Raw genomic sequence first — 23267 nt, forward strand, 5'->3', positions numbered from 1 at the left:
GGGACCTTGCGCTGGCAGATGGACCCTCCTACCAGAACTCCCATCTGTTGATTTTGTGCTCCATGCCGCAGCTCCTGAATGGTGCCGATATGTTTTAATCTTTAAAATATATGTGACTTTGACATTCTACTCATTAACATCTCTATTTGTATGAACAGAGAAATAAAATGTTTTTCTTAGCCAAATCTTTGAATAATATCGAAGCTTGAAGGAAATGAGCCGTGGCCTTGAGCACCCAGAACACACTGATAAAGCTGATGCATTTGGTTGTGTGTTTCCAGTTAGTCAACCCCAGCTTGCCTCTTGGCAGACGACAGTAACAGATGAGAAGGTGCTTTCTGTGTCAGCATTAATGTATCATTGAAAGCAAATCACTGCCAATTTGTAAGATGAGACTGCCATCTAAGAGAAAAACCACCATATTATCAGGCTGAAATATTTGGAGGGGTAAGTAAGGCTTTATGTATTTAAATCGACGGATGTGTTTGGATGTATTTTTTGCATGTCACTCATTATGAATTCTTAGAGTTGAAAGCAATGATGACTTCTCACTCTGGTGGTGGTGAACTCAAAAATATACTTTTTATTTATTTATACCTAAGATACATATGTAACTGTTAAGTGTTATCTTTGTCTTGGATTTTATTGCTCTGTCTTCAAAGCCATCTCTTATTTATAGGGATAGAGATTTAATCACAAGAGCTGGGAGAGAGTGCAGTTCTGCAGTTAATTTTGCCAGGTCTTTTTTAGGTTTAAGAGTACTTTTAGGACACTTAGGGTGAATGCTTGTGGTAATAATAGCTCTTGCTTATTGAGCTTTCACCGTGTGCCAGGCCCTGTAGTAAGTGCTTTGTATGCACTACTTAACTTAATTCCTTCTTATCCACTTAGATTTCGTGGTCCAACATTATAATCATTCCCTTATACAAATGGCCTTAACATCCTTGCTCTTCTCTTCCCATCATCCTTCCTTAGCTAAACCTTAATGTGGCCAAACCCAACCCTCCTCTTTCCCTAGTCACTCGTTCCAACTGAATGGTAAAGAGAATACACAACTGTGCTAGTTGGTCTCACTTTAAACTCACGTCTACCAATCTCAAATAGGACAAAATGTGTCCTGGTAGTCCTACCAGCTCCCCTCCCAAACGGCCAGCATTCTCAGTGAAAAGTTGGGAACCAACATGGTTGGTTCAAGGAGCCAAGTGATGAAAGGCAAGAGTAGTGGGAGATGACATCAGAGAGGTTACAAGTGTCCAGATCACAGAGGCCCTTGTAGGACATTGTAAGGTCTTGGCTTTTATGTTGAGTGAGATGAAGAACCACGGAGGGTTTTGAGCAGAGGAGTGTCAAGGTCTGACTTCAATTTTAACAGCGTCACTCCAGCTGCTATTTTGAGAATAGACTGTAAGGAGCAAGGACAAAAGCAAGGAGACAGGAGATGATTGCAATAATCCAAGCAAGAGATGCTGGTGGCTTGGACCCAGGTGGTTACAGGAAGGAGATTAGAAGTGATCTGATTGTGCTGTCTTTGAAGGTAGAGCCAACCAGGTTTGCTGATGGTTTGGATGTGAGGTGTGATAGAAAGTGAAGGGTCAATGAAGACAGCAAGGTTTTGGCCTGAGTGACTTTAAGGCTGAAATTGTTCTTTGCTGAGAAGGGAAAGACGGTGGGAGGAGCGGGTTCCGTGGGTGGGAGCGAGAGGTAAGTAGATGGAGAGTTTGGTTTTGGACGGTTGAGTTGGAGATGTCTGTGAGCCATCTCTGTTAGTTTCCTAGGGCTGCTGTAACAAATTACCACAAACTTCATGGCTTAAAGCAGCAGAAATTGATTCTCTCACAATTCTGGAGGCTGAAGTCGGAACTCTGAGTGTCGGCAGGGCCAGGCTGCCCTGAAGGCTCCTGGCGAGAATCTGTTCTTCGCCTGTTCTAGCTTCTGATGGCTCTTGGCATTCTTTGACTTGTGGCCACACTGCTCCAGCCTCTCCTCCTTGGTCACAGTGCCTCTCCCCTACAGAGGTCGAGAGAACCGAGGGACTGTGGTGCTGGACTCCATGTGTCTTAGTCCATTCGGGCTGCTATAATGAAGTACTATAAATTGGGTGTCGTGTAAACAGCAGAAATTTATTTCTTAGTTCTGGAAGCTGGAAATTCCAAGATCAAGGTGCCGGCAGATTCAGTGTCTGGTGAGAGCCCACTTCCTGGTTCATAGAAGGCCTTCTTCCTGCTGTGTCCTCACATGGTGGAAGGGGCAAAAGCTCTCTGGGGCCTCTGTTATAATGGCACTAATCCCGAATCCACGAGGGCTCCACCCTCATGACCTAACCACCTCCCAAAGGTCCCACCTCCTAACACCATCACATTAGGGATTAGCTTTCAACATGAGAGTTTGGGGAGGACACAAACACTCAGTCTATAGCACCAAGTGAGGACACTGATACAAAAAGGAAGAAATGACCAACCATATCAGATGATGCAGGAACAAAAATAAGATGAAGACTGAAAGGTGACCATTGGCTTTAGGAAGATGGAGCTCAGAGGAGTTTTTGGAAAGAGCAGTTTGGGAATAGGAATGGAGGCAAAACATGGTTGGAGAAGATTCAAGAGACAATAGGAGGATGCAACTTTGCTGAACTTATTTATTAGCTCTAGTTGCTTTCTTGTGGATTCTTTGGGATTTCTTATATACAGAAAAAAATTGGGAAACGGTAGTAATGGTTGCACAACAGTGTGAATGTACCTTTTTTTTTTTTTTTTTTGGTGAGGAAGTTCTGTTGCCAATTTTCCCCTTCTTCCTTGAGGAATATTGTCCCTGAGCTAACATCTGTGCCCATCTTCCTCTATTTTGTATGTGGGCTGCTGCCACAGCGTGGCTTGATGAGTGATGTAGGTCCACACCAGGGATCCAAACCCACGAACTCTGGGCCAGCGATGCGGAGCACGTGAACTTAACCAGTACGCCACGGGGCTGGCCCCATTGTGAATGTAACTAATGCCACTGAATTATACACTTAAAAATGGTTGAAAGGGAATATTTTACGTTATACATATTTTATCACAATAAAATGTTTAAAAATAAAAAGAGACACTAGGTGAATAACTGGAGGCAGTGATCATAGACAACTGTTTCGAGAAGTTTTGTTGTAAAGCAGAGAGAGGTAATGAAGAGGGGGTTTTGAAATTATTTTTTCTAAGATGGGAGAAGTTATAGCATGTTTCTCTACTGATGGAACGAGCCAGGGGAGAGACAGTTCGCCCATAATGACAGGAGGGATGGCAGCAGGAGAGTGAGGAAAAATGATGAGGGAGCTTGTGGAAGCTCTCTTCTGATGGCTCCTGTTTTCTCAGTGAGGTCAGAAGCAAGGTCATCTGTCAAGAGTGAGGATGAGGGGCCGGCCCGGTGGCGCAGTGGTTAAGTTCGCACGTTCCGCTTCAGCAGCCCGGGCTTTGCCAGTTCGGATCCCGGGTATGGACATGGCACCGCTTGGCAAAAGCCATGCTGTGGTAGGCAGCCCACATATAAAGTAGAGGGAGATGGGCATGGATGTTAGCTCACGGCCAGCCTTCCTCAGCAAGAAGAGGAGGATTGGCAGCAGTTAGCTCAGGGATAATTTTCCTCAAAAAAAAAAAAAATCTAGAAAAATGATTAAAAGAAAAAAAAAGGAGTGAGGATGAGGACAAGGCGTTGGAGGTTGAGAGAAAGTGTGAAATGGTCGCCTATGGGGGGTGGGGTGAATGGACAAGGGCCGTGGTCCTCTGCTCAGGTCCTCAGACCAGCACAGCAGCATCACTTGGGCATTGTTGTCAGGCCCAACCCTTCATATCACGGATTCAGAAACCCAGGGAGTGGATCCAGCTCTCTGTGCTTAACAAGCCCTCCCGGCAGATCTGAGGCCTGCTCTGGTCTGAGAAGGCTGGCCTACTTAAATGTGGTGTAAGTCGTGGGCATTAGAGGCCGCGTGAAGTTAGCGGACCTGAGAGGCTGGTGGAATGATTCTGAGTGTGGATTCTGGAGCCAAGCTGCTGCCTGGGCTCTGTTCTAATTCTTCCACTTCATTGTGCGATTTCGACCTTTCTGTGCCTCAGTTTTCTCATCGTGAAAATGAGGATGATAATAATAGTACCTCTTGGGGGTCTTGTGAGGATTAAGAGGGCTATGCAGGTAGCTGTTATCATTCATTTAAAGGGGCGCCTTCAGTATGGTGTCATATTTTTTTTTATTGTGACATCTAGTTGCACGGGGTAAAGGAGATGGAGAGTTGCATTCAGCAAGGGCTGGGGTTAGCCAGATGAAGGTCGTGAAGTGAGAAAGGGCAGCAGAGTTGAGGGTGTGGGCAATGGAAGGATTTAAGGATAAGCTGTGGGATCTGTGCTGTGTAAAGAAGCAAGTATGGGCATGACAGCGGGCGAGTGGGACAGTAAAAGGCAGAAGGATCAATGGATGAAAGACCCAGTGGGGTGGAATGCTTGTTGGAGCTGGAGGGGCAGAGGGGTGAGCTGGAAAGACAGCTGGGTGGTCATAGCGTGTGATCCCGGAAATGGATGGTTTGCAGTTATTAGTAATAACAAAGTCTGGGTTTGGGCTAAGGTCACGTGGAGGACAAGATTATTATTTTTTTTTTTTTGAGAAAGATCAGCCCTGAGCCAACTGCCAGCAATCCTCCTCTTTTTGCTGGGGAAGACTGGCCCTGAGCTAATATCCGTGCCCATCTTCCTCTACTGAATATTGGGACGCCTACCACAGCATGGCTTGACAAATGGTGCCATGTCTGTACCCGGGATCCGAACTGATGAACCCCAGGCCACCGAAGCGGAACTTGCACACTTAACCGCTGTGCCACCGGGCTGGCACAGGGACAAGATTATTGAGAAGACCTCAAGGAACTGAGAGACCAGGGTCTTGGGTGAGTCATCTACCAAGATAATGAAATCACCAAGAATTATGATGAGATAATGGTGGCGATAGTGACAGTGAGGCACAGGCTCATCCTCCAGCAATGAGAAGGATGTCCTGGGGGTCCATCAGAGGCTGTGACAAGAGAGTCTAGCCTGATGATGTGCCTTTCTAAAGGGCGAGGGCTTCTGGAGGCAGGAGGGAGAATGGTTGGGGGGTGACAATGAGGAGCAAGGAAGTCACCCACCTCCCCTTCAGGCCCCTTGGTACAAGGGTAGTGGGACAGAAAACAAACCCAACCCAAGACGGCTACAGTGGAAGCTTGCTCTCGGAAAGGAGCCAGGTTTTGGTTAAAGGGAGAATAGGAAGGGAATATTTAAAGAAGCTGATGATATTTACTTTCTATGCCCAGCACTCAGCTGGACACTGAGACAGTGAACAAAAGAGTGAAATATCCTCCCTCCTGGGCCTTATGTTCCACCTGGTGAGACAGAGTAAACAAGATTGAAAAAGTCAAATATATAGTCTATTAGATAGTGCTAAATATTAGGGGAAAAAATAAAGCAGTGAAGAAAGATCGAAGTGTCAGTAATTGGGAGTTAAAACTATAATAGTTAGCTAAGACAGGCTCCCTGAGAAGAAGACATTGAGTAAAGGCCTGAAGGAAATTGGAAAGCTGACCAGAGACCTGGGGGTAAGAAGAACAGCAACTGCAAAGGCCCTGAGGTAACAGCATGCCCACGATGTCTGAGGAAGAGCGAGGAGGTCAGCATGGTGGTAGAGGTGGAGGGAAGGGCGATTGTGGGGGTGAGAGGAGGTCGAAGTGGCAAACAGAGGGGTGGACAGATCATGTAGGGCCCTGTGGGCATAGGAAGGACTTGGCCTGTATACTGAATGAAATGGGGAGCCCCTGAAAGGTTTTGGGCAAAGGAGAGATGTGAATTGCATTTCGATGGATTCATGCTGACTGCTGTGAGGACAAAATAGGGGGCAAAGGCTGATGTAAGGAGACTAGTTAGGAAGCTTTTGCCATAATCCCACTGAGAGCTGGTGGTGGCTTGGACCAGGGCAGTAGTGGGGGCATGGCCTTAGGAGCCCGAACGGCTGATGAATGGGTGCATCTTACTAAGGAGAGACCAGGTAGGGTGTGAGGGCAGAGGTGGAGTAAGAAGGGGCATAGTGTGTTGTGGGCAGTTCTTCTGGTTTCTTAGTGAATAAGGAAGCAAGCTGAATGTGAGGTGGGGGGCGGAGGAGACGTATTGGACCTTTGCAGGGAGAGGACAACGTTTAGATAGTCACCTAGGAGAGTGAGAGAGGAATGGGTCTTAAACTTAAGCACGCACAGCAGGCTCACCTGGAGTGCTCGAGAAAGCAGAGTGCTGGGCCCCACGCCCAGAGTTTCTGACTCAGTCTGGGATGCGGCTTGAAAATTTGCATTTCTGACACATTCCCAGGTGATACTGATGCTAATGCTGCTGGTCGGGGACCAGTTTTGAGAACCACAGGAGAAGTGCATTACAGTCAGTTTGCCCCGCAGAATGGAGCACCCATTTGTGCCTCATGATGGTGAATTCACTGAAGGCCGCCAGCATGGCTGTGTTTTTGTCTCTGTCATGCTCAGCTGCACTGGAACCGGCACAGAGCAGGCAGGTAGGTTTAACTTGGGTTGAATTTTAGCCAAGTGAATGCTACAAATCCTGGGAAAGGCAAGTGGGTTAAGGGGAGAGGCACTGGAATGACTGGGCTGATTGACCTTGGATGTGAATCTGGGCAAGGTGAGAGGAGAGGTGAGTTGTTGGTGGAGACGTGTCAGGATCCAGGATGTCCAGGGTTGTCGTGGTCTGGGTCCTTAGAGGGAGTGAGCTAGAATTGAGGTTATGGATGGGGTGAGACCATAGCAAGGAGTGGCCAAGGTTGGGTGGAAGACAGGGTGCTTGCAGGACAGGAGGTCCAGGAATGAGAGGCCAGAGTCTTGGAAGGTGCATCTATCTGTTTGGATATTGAAAACACTAAGAATTGAAGCAGGAGCCGGTTAGAGAGAGTGACAGTGAGCCAGGAGCTAAAATCCTCAAGCAGTGAGGTGGTGACCTGGTGGCCCAGAGGTGACGGCGACAAGGAGAGGTGGCGGGAGCTGCATTCTAATGACAAGAGGTTCAAAGCCAGAAGGTTTTACAGGAACGACCATGGAGAGAGGTCTGGCATGACAAGGGGAACAAGGAGGAGCCCACCCCACCTCCAGGCCTGGAGCAGAGAAGCAGGAGTGAGCAGAGCCATCACTTAGGGAGCCGCTGGGAAGCTGAGCTCTCAGGGAGAGTCAGGGTCCGTTCCCTCTGTAGTTCTCCACCCTAGCCTCAAATGAGAAACACCTGGGGAATTTGGAGACCACACCGGAGCCTGGACCCCACTATCTGAGGTTTGAATTTCATTAGTCTGGTGAGGAGCCTGGACTTGGGTGTGTTCTTAAGCCCCTGACGTGATTTGACTGTGCAGCTCGGGAGGGAGAGGGAGACGGTGAAGGGGACGCTGACAGGAGTCCAAGGATGTGGGGGACTTTGCCGGTGATTGGCCTGGGGTCCAGAGGGAAAATGGCAGGCTTCAGGACATGGGACCAGACTAGGGGAGGATGGTGGGCATGAGGATGAAGTCTGGGGGAGTGGGGAGACCTGGCAGACCTGGGCTGAAAGAGGGGTCAAGTGCCTGCCTGTGGTCTCAAGGCACATCGTGGTGGTGAGGCTCGGAGTGTTGGGTGTTGGGGAGAGGGAGGGATGGGGTCTCGCCTGGAGCACAGAGAGGGCAGTGGCCCCTCTTTACCTGGCAGTGGCAGAGGCTGGAAGAGGGGGAGGGGATCCGAGTGGAACACCTTGAATTTGGGGCTCCGCCCTGGCTCCTAGCTTCCTCTTCTCCACGTCTGATCTGTCAGCAAGTCAGTAGGCTCTAGTGAGGCAGGGTCATGTGGTGGTTAGAGCTGAAACCCTGGAGCCAGATGGACTTGGGTCAAATCTCTGCTCTGGATGACCTTAGGCAAGTTACTCAATCTTCCTGTGCCTTGGTTTCCCTATCTGTAAAATGAGGCTAAGAATTTTACCCACCTCCAGGGGATTTTGTGAAGAGTGAGTGAGTTAATTTACCAAGGGTGCTAGAAGAGCGCCTGGCATGTAGTAGACCCTATTGGAGTTTGCCATTATGCTGTGTAAAACATTTCCCCAATCCTCTGCTTCTCTCTGTCCCTATTATTACGACACTCATCCAAGCCATCACCTTCACTTGCAGGGACCCTGTGGGAGGCTCCTTCATAGGAGTCCTGTTTCCACTCCCCAGTCTTCCCAACTCTCGCACTGCAGCCAGGGTGATATTTTGAAACTGCAGATGAATCCATCTTACTCCTTTGCTTAAAATTGTCCCACAACCTCTCATCCATGGCATTTAGAATAAAGTCCCAAATCACTATTCCTGGATTACAACATCACTCACCATTTGGCCTTCCTCTCCACGTCATTTCCTCACCACTAAATTCCAGATTCCCTGAACTTCCTCTTCTTTAACATGCCAAGCACACTCCTGCTGTGGGCCTTTGCACCAGCTGTTCCCTCCGCCTGGATTAATCTTTCCCCTAGTCCATGCGTGACTAGATTCTTCTTGTCCCTCAGGTCTCAGCTGAGGCCACCCAATGTCATGTGGGCTCTGCTCACTCACGTCGTTTATGCCTATTTTAATTCTCTGCATGGTACTCACTACCCTCTTGTATTGTCTTGGTTTTGTTTATATCTGTTCTACTTTGGATTTCCCTAAAAGCAGAGACTGAGACAAAGGTCTGGGTGCAGGTAGCTTATTTGGAAGGTGTTGCCAGAAGGTGGGGGTGAGGAGGCACCGAGAGTGAGATGGGGAGGGCGCAAAGTCCATGTAAGGGTGTTGTCAGCCTCACTGCTGTGGGGGAGGGGCTGCATCCCACAGGACCTCTGGGAAGCATTCAGAATACCTGGCGGGGTTGTCTTGCCAAAGATGGGAGGCCGAAGCCTTTATCCACTGGCTCCCATCCCCACTGGTGGAGGCTGCTTCTGGGGCGTCAGTTCCCTGACCACCAGCCTGTGCTTGCCTGAGGGCCAAGGTAGTTCCAGCTGCAAGGCTGCACTGGAGAAGGCTCTGGAGCCAGAGGCAAGTCAGCACTTTTCAAGACAGCCGTGGCTAAACTCAGAGGTGGGCGAGAGGCTGCACCACAGGCTCCATGGTGTCTGCTGCCTGACCCATTGCCCCACTAGAGTGCAAGTTCTTAGCGAGCGGAGACTGTCATTTCTGCTCACGGATGTGTCCCAAGAGCCCAGCACAGTGCCTGACAGACAGCAGGGAGCAACGAATATTAATTGAAGGAAGTTAATCCTTTCATCAATCCAGTGGTAGGTACTACTGTTATCCTCATTTTTAGACGAGGAAATTAAGACTCAGTCTTGCTTACAGGGGTCACCCGGCTCACTGGTGATGCAGCTGGAATATCAACCCAGGCAATCTGACTTTAGACTCCAAGCTTCGACCTACAAGAACTTACTTCATCAGGAGCTAGAGTTACTGAGGAATATTATCAGACCTGATCCTCAAATTTAGTATTGGCAGTGTAATGCTTTTAGGTATTTTTTTAGAAGATTGCCTTGCTTCTATGGCATAATGGCTTTCATGTTGTATTAGGCTGTGATTTAGAGGATTCATAAGAATGGAAAATGCAAATGGCTCAAATGCCTTGCAGGGGAAGATAAATACTTGGCAGCTGGCCAGGGTCAATCCAAGAGCAGGTGGGGAGGCTCCTGGCAGAAACTGGAGAGTACATGTTTCATTTAAAGTGAGCCTCGGTGGTGGCCTATACTTGGTGCCTTACAGCAAGGGTCAGCAAACCTTTCCTGTAAAGGGCTGGATAGTAAACAGGCTTTGTGAGCCATACAGTCTCTGTGGCGGCTGCTCACCTCTCCCATTGCAGCATGAAGGTAGCCACTGAGAATACAGAAACAAATGATTGTGACTGTATACCAATAAAACTTTATTTGCAAAAATGGGTGACAGGGCAAATTTGGCCCAAGGGCTATAGTTTGTTGACCTCTGCCTTATAGAGATGTAGTCCAGATCTTCTGATTTTTCGAGAGAAGATGAAAGTTGGGATTTTTTTGTGAAATTTCCCAATTCTGAAAATATCATATAGGCTGCCAGTTTGCACTCACTAATTTAGCGGCTTGCCATATTGCCTCAGAGGTTGGTATATTTCTGTTCAGGAAACAAGACATAAATATCAACAACCATAATACACGTAGTATGTGAATAATACTGCAGTTCAAAAGAGAACATTTCCTCTGGACTGAGAAATAGTTACCAAAGGCTTTGGGAGGAGGTGGTGCTTAGCTGTGGTTAAAAGTTAGGTAATGTTTTTCCATGTAAAATGTACAGTGTGGGAGCATTCCCAGCAAAGGCAATGGTATGAGCAAAAATATTTGGGGAACCACAAATATTTATTCTGACAGGGAGCAGCAGGCGATAAGGCTGGGAAGGCAGAGAATAAGATCAAGGACTGCCGAGGGGGCGGGGTCCCGTCTGCAGCCCTTGAGCCCCGTGCTCAGAACTGCCTGTTAGGAAGGTTGATGTTAGCAATGCCCGTTAAAGATTGGAGCATAGAGGGATCAAAATGGGGAGGCCAGTTAAGAGAGCGCGAAAGACTGAATGTTTGTGGTCCCCCCCCAGATTCGTATGTTGAAGTTCTAATCCCCAGCGTGATGGTATTTGGAGGTGGGGCCTTTGGGAAGAAATCTGGTTTGAATGAGGTCATGGGGTGGAGCCCTTACAAGGGGACAAAGGGACTAGAGCTTTCTGTTCCTGCCCTGTGAGGATACTGCAAGAAAGCTGCTGTTTGTAAACCAGCAAAAGGGCTCTCCCCAAGAACCCACGCATGCTGGCTCCCTGATCTCAGACATCCAGGCTCCAGAACTGTGAGAGGGAAATGCGTGTTGTCTAAGTCAGCCAGTTATGGTAATTTGTTATAGCAGCCCGAGCTACCAGGGAGGCTGTTGTAATAGGTGGTAAGAGCTTCTTGAAATGAGCTCTGAGTTTGAAATCAAATTTCTAGCTTTAGAATAGAAACATAGGATGCCAGAACTGAGAGGAAGCTCAGAGATCTAACGAGGACTGCACCCCATTGACAGATGGGGAGGCTGTGATCCGAGAAGAGATGTCAAACAGCAAACCAGGGTAGGGGTAGGCCTGCAGCCTGGATTCCCAGGCGCATTTGAGCACGCACGCCAAAGTGCTTTGGAAGCATAGACTCTGGGGAAGGAAAAAGAGTTTTCACTGCATGTATCCTATAGTGAAACGTGGCAGCTGCTCACCTCTGCCACTGTAGCATGAAAGTAGCCACGAAGAATACATAAACAGTGTATTTCACTACATGCAAAGTCCCAGCATAAAATTTAAAAACAGCAGCAAAAACACTTGCAACAAATTCAATAGACTGAGGCTTGTTAGTTTTAGTATATAACTAGCTCTTCCTTTTGCAAAATGCTGATATGCCAACAGAAAGATGGGTGAAGGACAGTTTGTAGAAGAAATATAAACAACAGAGAATCACATTTTTAAAACTTGCTGGAAAGCAAAGAAATGTGAAGTAAAACAATGTATTCAAGTTCATAATCAATTGGGGAGAAATTTTAATATTTTTTCCTTTTTTTTTTTTAATGGTGTCTTAGTCTTAGCGAAGGTTCAGGGAAGCAGGCACCTTATTTTTTCCAGCTTTATTGAGATGGAATTGACTTTCCGTATGGGGTAAGCGTAAGGTGTACAACGTGATGACTTGATACATGTATATGTTGTGAAATGTTTATCACAGTAAGTTAGTTAACACCTCCTTCACCTCACGTAATTACCATTTTGTTGCTATGGTGAGAATATTAAAAGTCTACTGTCGTAGCAACTTTTCAGTACTGTTAACAGTAGTCCCCATGTGTACATTAATCCTGAGAACTTATTCATCTTCTAACTGGAAGTTTGTATTCTTTGACCAACATCTCCCATTTCCCCCACTCCTCAGCCCATGGCAACCACCATTCTACTGTTTCTGTGAGTTTGATCTTTTAGATTCCACATGTAAATAAGATCATACAGTATTTGTCTTTCTCTGATTCATTTCCCTTAGCATAATTCCCTCAAGGTCCATCCATGTTGTCACAAATGGCAGGATTTCCTTCTTTTTTATGGCTGAATAATATTCGTGTGTGTGTGTGTGTGTGTGTGTTTCTGTTTGTATCTGTTTGTGTGTATCACCTTTTCTTTGCCCATTCATCCATTGATGGCCACTTTCGATGGATTTAGGTTGCTTCCATATCTTTTTTTTTTTTTTAAGGTTTTATTTTTTCCTTTTTCTCCCCAAAGCCCCCCAGTACATAGTTGTATATTTTAGTTGTGGGTCCTTCTAGTTGTGGCATGTGGGACCCTGCCTCAGCATGGCCTGATGAGCAATGCCATGTCCACGCCCAGGATCCGAACCTGCGAAACCCTGGGCCGCCGAAGCGGAGTGTGCGAACTTAACCACTCGGCCACAGGGCTGGCCCCTGGTTGTTTCCATGTCTTGGTTCTCTATTTTGAATAAAGCTACAATGAACATGGGGGTGCAGATATCTCTTCAGTATCTTGTTTTCATTTCCTTTGGATAAATACCCAGAAATGCGATTGCTGGATCATATGGCAGTTCTATTTTTAATTTTTTGAGGCACCTCCATACTGTTTTCCATAGTGGTTGTACCAGTCTACATTCCGACCAACAGTGAACCAGGGTTCCTTTTTCTCCACATCCTTGCCAGCATTTGTTATCTCTTGTCTTCTTTATAATAACCATTCTAACAGCTATGAGGTGATATTTTACTTTGGTTTTTACTTTCATTTCCTTGATGATGAGTGATGTTGAGCACCTTCTCACGTTTTTGTTGTTAGTGCTATCAAGTCAATTCCGAATCCTAGTGACCCTGCGTACAGCAGAGTGGAATCCGGGCCAGTCTTTGTGCTCCATCCTCTCACCTTCCAGCGCTCTATCAGACAATGCTCCACTGCCATCCACAGGGTTTTTATGGCCAACTTTTTCAGAAGTGGGTGGCCAGGTCCTTCTTCCTAGTCTGTCATATAGTCTGGAAGCTCACTGAAACCTGTCTACCATGAGTGATCCTGCCAGTATTTGAAATACCAGTGGCATAGCTTTTAGCATCACAGCAACATGCAGCTGCTACAGTATGATAACCGACAGATGAGTAGTGTGCTTCCCTGACCAGGAAGTGAACCCGGGCTGTGGCAGTGGGGCTGCCGAATCATGACTACCGGGGCTGGCTCCTTTTCATGTACCTCTTGGCTATTTGTATGTCTTCTTTGGGGAAAATGTCTGTTCAAGTCATCTGCTCATTTTAAAATCAGATTTTTTTTTGCTATTAAGTTGTATGAGTTCCTTATATATTTTGGATATTAACCCCTTATCAGATACATGATTTACAAGTATTTCCTCCTACAGAATAGGCTGCCTTTTCATTGTGTTGAGGGTTTCTTTTGCTTTGCAGAAGCTTTTAGTCTGATGTCGTCCCACTTGTTGATTTTGAAGCAGGCACCTTCTAACGTTGTGCGGACAGGCATGTGTCTTGGTAGAACCACCTGGAGGTCAATTTGTCATCGATTTCAGAAGGCTTAAAACTGGTCAAACCTTTATCATGGCAATTTCACTTCTAGGAGTGTATCCTCAGGATATAATTGGAGAGGCATGAAGAAAATATGTTTTTAGGATTTTCATCTCAGTTTTCTTTATAATGCACAGAGAAAAAACAGAATCAATGTAAATGTTACCAATGGCTCCTAGCGATATTTTAAAATATCCAACAATAAAAGTCTGGTTAAATAAATGATGATTTAGCTATATAATAGAATATCATGCAGCCATTTGAAAGACTTTTTTTTTTTTTTTTTTTTGATGAGGAAAACTGTCCCTGAGCTAATGTTCATGCCAATCTTCCTCTGTCTTGTATGTGGGGTGCCTCCACAGCATGACTTGATGAGTGACTGGTAGGTCCACACCTGGGATTCGAACCCCTGAACCCTGGGCCACCGAAACAGAGCATGCGAACTTAACTACTCCGTCATGGGGCCAGGCCCTGAAAGATATTTTTAAGGCACTCATGAAAAAATGCTCATAAGATAATTTTGGGCTTAGAAGCAGCAGGATACAAAACTATGTACATATACGATCATAACTGAACGATGATACAGTAATTTTGGCTCACACTTCTTCAGTGCCCTCTACATACCAGGCATTATATCATTTGATCTTTATATAACTTTCTAAAGGAAGTATTATTATCCTCGTTTTGCAAATGAGGAATCTGGGGTTAAATAACTTGCCTGAGATCATCAACTAGAAAGAAGCAAGGTCAAGATTGAAGTCGGAGCTCTTAGAGCCCCGATGAACCACTGAGCTGGCGGGAGGTACAATGGCCAGGGGAGGGGAGGGCAATACATCAAAAATGTCCTGGGTGATGGAATTAAGGTCCCCATCTCAGTAAAGGGGAACTTCTGCCTTCAGGTGCTGAGGACTAAAAGCTTGAGGTCATTCTGATTCCCTCTTTCACACCTCACATCTGGTCCATCAGCAGATCCTATCAGCTCCAACTTCAAAAGACAGTCAGAATCCGGTCCCTTCCCACCTCCTCCACCGCTTGCACCTGGAGCCTCCCAGCTGATCTCCCTTGCCCCTCACCGTCCATGTGTGCAGCCCAGGACACCATCGCATTGGTATCGCATGGTTGCCCGGTGGTGGGAGGAGGGTGGAGTCCTTCAGGATCTTGGACATATTGTAATCATGTTTTAATAGTGTTACAAGGAGAGTGATACTTATATGATCAAAACATTTTAAAACAGAAGATGGAGCAGCACCTCCCCACCCCCCAGCCTCAAGGCCCCCAGCTGAGTGGCTGCCACCCTAATCCTCAGCTCCTCAACCCTGGGTTTCTGCACCCCCTGGGCGCTCTGGAAGCCCCCCAGAGAAGGTGACCTGGTGGCGTCTCGTGGCCTGAGGAAAGCGGCGCCCAGCGGCTGGCAGGCAGGACTGCCTCGGCCTGAGAGTCCCACGGCAGGCCCCGACAGGATTGTCTGGTGGCTTTTTACTGTCCAGTCTCAGTTTCCTTCCTGTTCATTGTCTGTCAGAGGAGGGGGGTCTGGCAGGCTCAGGGGCTTTGAAGTTAATGGCTGCTTTTATTTCCTCCTCCTGGAGTCTGGGGAGTTCCTAGGGTCTCGTTCCATTGTTCCCCACAGAGTCCTAGGCAGACTGGAAGGCTCCTTACCACACGCCTATCCCAGAGCTCTGAAACGAGGGCTGATGCTGTAGGTGGCCACATGGCAAAAAAAAAAAAAAAAGAAAGAAAGAAAAAAAGAGAAGCCAGTATTTTAAAAATCAGGAGATATCTCAATTTCTTCTTGCTTTGAAAAATCTTACCATCTGGCAACAATGGGCCCACATTCAGAGCCAGAACAATCCCAGGGATGCAGAAGGGGCTCCTCGCTTTGGATGCACCGTGAGCTGTCCTGCTCACCACAGTCCTCCCCACTCCCAGTGCTTCCTGGCCCCTCAACTGGGGTGGCCATTGACCATCAAATTGTGCTGTTGTTTTTCTCAGAAAGAAAAGCACTTCTCTCTCCTCTTGTCTCTTTCAAAGTGGGGGGTGAGGGGTGGGGGAGTTGGGCCAGGAAGGCTGTGAGAATTTTCTTCCACCCAGCGAGCTTCTTTCTCTTATGTTGTCTTCTTGATCCTCTTATCCCCCTGGGTTGTATCCCCCATGGTCTAATCCCATCCCCTCCTCTTTTTTTCTTTTTTTAAGATTTTATTTTTCCTTTTTCTCCCCAAAGCTCCCCGGTACATAGTTGTGTATTTTCAGTTGTGGGTCTTTCCACTTGTGGCATGTGGGACGCCACCTCAGCATGGCTTAATGAGTGGTGCCATGTCCGTGCCCAGGATTCAAACTGGTGAAACCCTGGGCTGCCGAAGCGGAGCGTGTGAACTTAACTACTCAGCCACGGGGCCGGCCCCCCATCCCCTTCTTTGACAGAAGGAGAAACTGAGGTCCACGGAAAGAGGGCTACCTGCCAAGTCCCCACAGTGAATTTACACAGTGCTTGCTTCAGGCTGTAAAGAACAATGTCCTAGGAAGGTTCTAGAATGTTTTGTTATTATTACAAGTGGCAAGTATTAGAGAGCAGGATGTACTTCCACTCAAGTTTCTTCTTTTCACAGTCACAACAGTCTTTTAAAGAAAGAGTAGTTCCTCCATTTTACTAATATGAACAATGAGGCCCAAAGAGCATCAGTGTCCAGGGTCACACAACTTTCTGGGTCTCATTTGAAAAATGGGGATTAAAAACCACTTACCAACCTGAAGTCTGGGCCAGTGATTGCTTCAGGCCCCCATGGGCTCTGCTACCCACGTGTCCATCATTTATCAATTCAGTAAACCTATAGTGACCATCTCCTCTACCTCAGGCACTGTACTTGTCTTCAAGGAGCCTAAACTGTGTGAGGGCAAATAGTAACGGCGGGCAGAAATGCAGAAAACCTCATCCCCAAAGTGCCCCTGGAGGGGGATGGGTGAGTTCCCATGAAGAGTGGTGTGGCACACGAGGTCTGTGAAAGGAAACAGAAGTGCATGTCTAGTCTGTTTGGGCTGCTATACCAACATACCACAGGCCGGGTGGCTTATAAACAAGAGGAAATTATTTCTCACAAGTTCTAGGGGCTGGAACTCCCAAGATCAAGGCACCAGCAGGGTCACATTCTGGTGGGGGCCCTGTTCCTGCTTCATAGCCAGCACCTTCTGGCTGCGTCCTCACATGGTGGGCAGGCCAGGGATGTCTATGGGGTCTCTTTTATAAAGCACTAATCTGATTCATGAGGGCTCCACCCCATGACCTAGTCATCTCCCCTGGGCCCCACCTCCTCATACCATCACCTTTAGGGGTTAGGATTTCAACATAGGAATTTGAGAGAAACACAAACATTCAGACCATAGCAATGGGTTTCCTCTGGGGTAGAGTTCAGAGGGGACAGAGGTGGGAGCTGGGCTGGCTACATGATTTGCAGGGCCCAGTACAAAATGAAAACACAGCGCTCCTTGTTCAAGAAGCTGGGAAAAGTGTTGTTAAAGTGCTAAAATATAAAGTTCTGTCCTTTCTTCTGCCATCTCTTGACTTGCCATGGGTTTTTTTTTTTAAATTTGCGATTTAATGTTCTCAGTAAAGAAAAATTAAAAATATTAGCATGAGTTTTATCATTCGTCTTTATATTGTGCAGTAACACTTTTCAATGCAAAAATAAGAGCATTTAACTCACATATAGGATCCCTGAGATTACACAATTTGTATTTTTTGGCTTGTATGTGCTCATGTATTTAGTTCATACAATAACACTGCATATGCTATACAAAACTAACTCAACTGGTTTTATTTCACTTCTTTTTGTTTGTTTTTGTTTGGGGGTGTTTCATTTTTTAAATAAATATTGTGTATTTAAGCTATAAAACATGATGTTTTGCTATACGTATATACATAGTGAAATGATTACTATAGTCAAGCTAACTAACAGCCATCTCCTCACATAGTTACTTTTTTCTGGGGGAGGGGGGTGACGAGAGCACCTGAGATCTACTCTCTTAGCAAATTTCCAGCTTACCATACAGAGTCATTGACTACAGTCCCCAGGCTGTACGTTAGGTCTCCAGAACTCATTCATCCTGCATAATGGCAACTTTATCCCCTTTGACCAACATCTCTTCATTTCCCCACCTCCCTGCCCCTGGTAACCACTGTTTGACTCTGCCACTATGAATTCGACTCCTCTGGATTCCACATGTACATGAGACCATGCAGTCTTTGTCCTTCTGTTACTGGCTTATTTCACTTATCATAGTGCCCTCGATTTATCTCAAATGGCATAATCCCCTTTTTTAGGCTGAATAATATTCTCCTGCGTGTGTGTGTGTGTGTGTGTGTGTCTGTGTCTGTGTGTATCCATTCATCCATCGATGGACACTTAGGTTGTTTCCACATCTTGGCTACTGTGAATAATGCTGCAATGAACTTCTTGAGGTGTGCACATCTTTTTAATGCTCTCTACCATTGGCTTACTGATGAGTAAGGAAGGGCAGAGAGGAAAAGGAATGATGGGTTGTCCTATCTTTTCCTTTCCTTCTTGTCATAATATGTGGCTGCCTAATACAAAGAAGCAATACCAGTAAGAAAGGATATGATGGGGTTCCTCGGTGTGTATTTCTCAGAACACTATTGCCTTCTATTATGGGTTGAATTATGTCCCCCTAGAAAGATATGTTGAAATCCTAACACCAGCATGTCAGAATGTGCCCTTATTTGGAAATAGGGTCGTTCCAGATGTAATTAGTTAAGATGAGATCATACTCATCTTAATGAGTGGGCCCTTAATCCTGTATCACTGACTGGTATCCTTTTAGGAAAACTGAAGATGGAGGCAGAGACTGCAGTCAGGCAGCTGCAAGGTGAGGAACACCACGGACTGACGGCACCAGCAGAAACGAGGAAGAGGCAAGAAAGGATTCTACCCAGAGCCTCAGAGAGAGCATGGCCCTGCTGACACCTCGATTTCAGACTTGTAGCCTCCAGAACTGGAGATAATAAAGCTCTGTTTTTCTAAGCCACCCAGTGTGTGGTACTGTGTTACAGCAGCCCTGGGAAACTATACACCTTTCTGTGTTCAAAGCAAGTTCTAGTTCAAGCTGAAAGCAGGGCCTCTAGGAGCTGTCAGTTCCTCCTGCCCTCCTCTCCCCACATTGTAGACATAATTCACTTACCTTCTACTTCCTTTGAATCTTGCTGAACTCCCACGCCTTATAGATTCACTGGAATTCGGTGCTCATGGGGCATGGAGAACACTATACGCAAATGGGGCAGCAAGGGACAGCAGACACCTACTGCACAACTCTCTGTTCAGGTGCGTGCTCTGCCGTCCCCTCCGACTTCATTTACAAAATACGGGTTCAAAGATAAAATTCTTTCTTCTTCTTTTTTTTTTTCTTAAATAGATCGAGTTAAGAGTCTTTGTGAACACAGGTCCTGGCCTTTGTCAGTTAACTGAATCCCTAGTTGAACCCTGTACTATAAGGGATGTGGCAGAAACAGGCTCTGTTTCAGGCCCTTTGGTTTGTTTTAGGACTTTTGTTTTTTGTTTTTTGTGGTTTTTTTGCTGAGGAAGATTATCCCTGAGCTAATATCTGTGCCAATATTCCTCTATTTTGTAAGTGGGATGTCACCACAGCATGGCTGATAAGTGGTGTAGGTCTGCGCCCGCGAACCAAACCCATGAACCCCAGTCACTGAAGAGGAATGCTCCAAACTTAACCACTGGGCCACAGGGATGGCGCCCAAAGATAAAATTCTTAAGAAGTTCAAGTTGGTGATGGTAGAGCATTAAAACAAGCAGGAGGCCCTTCTCAGCACAGGCTGTGCAAGTGCATAGATCACACTCCCATGAATTGGCCCCAATGAGAGGGAGATTTACTTTTTATTTATTTTATACTTTATGATCTCACACCATTTTTTTTTAATTGAAAAGAGTAATCTGGGCCAGCTTTATAAATGTCCTAAGTTTTGAGTTCTGTTTGCAAAATGCCGGGGTTTTATTCTTCCTGCCTGGTTCTCAGACCTAATCTGTAGAGTTACATCTCAAGAATGTCTAGTCAAGGATCATAAAAGACTTGGCCAATGTTCTCTCGACTGCATAGAGCACATCGCAAGAAACAGTTTAGAGCGATTGGCTTGGTTTTTGGTTAAAGACCAAAGTGGTAAACAAGGCTTATGTCTCAAAGTTTATGGCCCAGATGTCTTCCTTCTGTCCCTATAAACAGAGCCAGCCTTCATGCTTTTGGTCCTTAATGGAGCACTGCGGACCATTAAGACCCTAAGGAAACACTACTCGAAGTATACACCTCAACTTCCTCTGAAAACCTGAGTGCTCGAAGAATTTCTATCACTGACCTCCTGCCACCCAGGACATTCACTGCAGTGCAGTCGGGCGGCAAAAGGCTGCAGATAACCTAAAGTCCAGCAAAGAAGGCTGGCTACATATATCACGATGGGTCTGTATCGTGGGACTCTGGGATAACTGTGCAGCGCTCGGGCACTGCCCGGAAACAACCAAGAGGAAAAACAAGTTGCAGAAGGATGTGTACCATAAGCTGCCGTTCGTGTAGAAGGAAAAAGGCATGAATGTCGGTGCTGGTAAGTGTACAGATCATTTCTGGAAGGAAACACAAGGTGCTGCTTGTCCTTGAGGGGGAGGACGAGGCCTGGGACCACAGTGAACACATGTACATTTCACCGTATATATTTGTCATGTGAAAACTTGTATCATGTGAAAAAGAAACAGAGAAAGGAAAATTAAAGTGAGTATTTGATAATATTAGATTAATTTGTCCTCTGAGGAAGACTGGGACGGTCAGAGAAAAAAACCTTTTTTTTCTCATTTTCTACACAGGACAGCTGGGGACAGGTAGGACGGTCTTAACCACTGGGCCACAGGGATGGCGCCCAAAGATAAAATTCTTAAGAAGTTCAAGTTGGTGATGGTAGAGCATTAAAACAAGCAGGAGGCCCTTCTCAGCACAGGCTGTGAAGCCCAACTTGTGAGCTTCAGAGAAAGGGGATAGAAGGATGGTAATTGGCTCACAGTAAGCACCTGACAAAAGTTTAGTTTTTGAATGAATGAATGAATGAACGAATGACTACTTCTTGGCTCGGTCAGGTGGTGGGTGGGAGAAATGACTCCAGTCACTCGTGCCCCTGCCATCCGCCGGAGGAAGCCTCTCCCGCTGAGGGCACTGACACCATTTCTACCTGTGGACAGTGACCAACAGTGCAATGTGTTTTCATTCTTCAGAGATTCTGGGAAAACCAGAGACTGCCGAGAATGATACAGAAAGGACTGAAGACTGTGAATGACGTTTAGAATCCACTTAAAATGGCCCCCGGAGCAAAGCCTGAAGCTTCTGCCTCCTCCTCTCACCTATCAGGACTCCTGATAACTGAGAGCTGAAGTTTAGGAAAAGAGGGCTCCAAAGTTGTGAATAATAAAGGCTTTCCTTCTTTTGATGTGCCCTGTATAGACAGATTATTGAGAAAGAACAATACTGCTACTGAAAAAAAAAACAAAAACGAAACAATACCATGAGTTGTTATTCAGTGGAAGGCCACTCTAGTAAGTATGTCATGTGAGATTTTAAAATAACATTCACTTTTTTTCTGATTATGAAAGTAATGCACATTTCTTGCAGAAAAATTAGAAAATATAGCTATATTAGAATAAAAAGTAAAATGAAATTTCCCGTAATCCTACCACTCTGATTACACAGTTAATATTTTTACGGATCTGCTTTCATTTCTTTTGCATGTGTGTGTGAATGTAGTACAGTTGGCGTCATACTCTAATCTTTTTCACATAATATAATGTGAACATTTTCCCAAGTCAATATTCACTCTCTTAAAAAATATTTTTTAAGAGCCAAATCCTTATTTAACCAGTCTCTGCTCGAACAGTTCAGTGTAATAAAAAAGGATTATGAGGAAATCCCCTGTAAATAAAACTTTATACTCATCTGCTTATTTTTTTGAATAAATTTCCAAAAGTGGAATAGTTGGATCAAGTGATAGATTTTTAAACTTTCTGAGTTCATTTATCTTTTAGAAATATGGTGTTAATTTATATTCCCAACAACACTGTATATGTGTCAACGCTGCATGCTACGTTTTTTAAAATCCTTGACAAAGGTGCATGCCTCTGTTTCCAAAAAATTTTCAATGTCTTTGGTGGTGAGTATGAGCACTTTAAAAATGATATTTATCCATCTGAATTTCTTCTTTCACTGCGGGCCTGTTCATCCATTTCTGCATTTTGGGTGTTGGTGTTTGAAGTACTGATTTATAAGAGATCTATACAGTAAGATCAACCTTTTGTCACATTTGCTAAAAACATTTTCTCCAATTTGTCATTTGCCTTTTTTGGTGATATTCGGTATGTTTAAGTCTTGCATATTTATTCAAATATATATCCTCATTCTTGCCTTTGGTTTCTTCCTATGCCTTATTACCTGGGCCTTCTCCTCTGAAATAATTCACTTATGTGTTCCTTTAATTCTCTGGTGATTTCTGGTGGTGGTTTGTAGTTTTGGGGCTTTGAGGAAATTAATTCATATATAGGAACCCACAAAATGGAGGCCACCATAGTGGGCCTGCTCAGGTCACAAATCTAAACCTAAGTCAGCCTGTACCTACTGGAAACACCTGTCAAGGAAACCTAACATACAACAATCACAGATCTCCACCTCAGCTTTAGTTAGCTCACCTTGCCCTAGAAAGTAGGACCCGATAGCCTTCTAGGAAATCCCCAGCCTCCTAGGCGGTCATGCCCTGTTTCCACATTGCCTCCTCCAACGTTCTGTAAAACTCACTCTTGCCCAAAATCCCGGGGGAAGAGCGCTCCACAGCTCCTGAGGCCCTGTACTCCCCACCCCATGGATTGTTCTCCCTTGAATAAAGGACATCAAACTCATCACTAAATTGTTTTCGTTTTGTCATTAGACAGGTTCTTATATTTATTTTGGTGGTGGTTTAAATAAATACCTAGTTTTACTTTCTTCCCCCAAATTAACTAACTGCCCGAGCCACATTGATCATCTGGTTAATTTTTACGTATATCGTATATGTTTCTAGACTTTCAATTATTCCGGTGATGCTTCTCCATCCATTCGTGTATCGACACCACGCTGTTTTAATTATAGCTTTGCAATATGTTTTAAGATTCAGCGATATGTCTATTCCCATTTTCAAAATTAAAAATCTTAGCTTTTTGCACAGATATTCTTCCATTCAAGTGCTAGAAAAAGTGTTAAGTCTCATCCTCTCCCATCTACTCACAACCATTAGAATTTATTAAAAGAGTTAATTTGGGTAAAGTTGCTATTTTCACCTCCTATTTCTTCAAGCCTTTCTTATTACGTTTCAACCTTTATAACTTCTTCATGAAGAGCCTGCACTTTTTAGTAAGTTTATTCCTAGGTTTTTTACAGTTTTACAAGAATTGATAATTTTGGGTTTTTTTTTTTTAAGTTAAAACTGCTCTTTAAGCTCCAATTAAAGCTTACCAAAGCTGACTTTACGATTTTTTTCCAGGTGGGTATTTGCTTGCAGGAAACTAGTCAGAAACCAAAGGCTCTTTAGCAGCAGCTAGCTATTATGTTCCTTCTATACTCGGCATGGCGGTTATCCCTTTATGCGAATTATCTTATTTAATGATAGAATATCCCCAGCAG

General features: G+C 45.3%; 1 long non-coding RNA gene across 1 annotated transcript; it reads left to right on the forward strand.

The window, feature by feature from the left end:
• Positions 1-281: 281 nt before the first annotated feature.
• On the forward strand, positions 282-18602 carry LOC111767742 (uncharacterized). Its single transcript, XR_002799546.2, has 2 exons — positions 282-447; positions 18399-18602. It is a non-coding gene; the product is annotated as an uncharacterized lncRNA (long non-coding RNA).
• The last annotated feature ends 4665 nt before the right edge of the window (positions 18603-23267 follow it).

The sequence above is a fragment of the Equus caballus genome, chromosome 14 (assembly GCF_041296265.1).
Source record: "Equus caballus isolate H_3958 breed thoroughbred chromosome 14, TB-T2T, whole genome shotgun sequence".
NCBI classification, from domain to species: domain Eukaryota; kingdom Metazoa; phylum Chordata; class Mammalia; order Perissodactyla; family Equidae; genus Equus; species Equus caballus.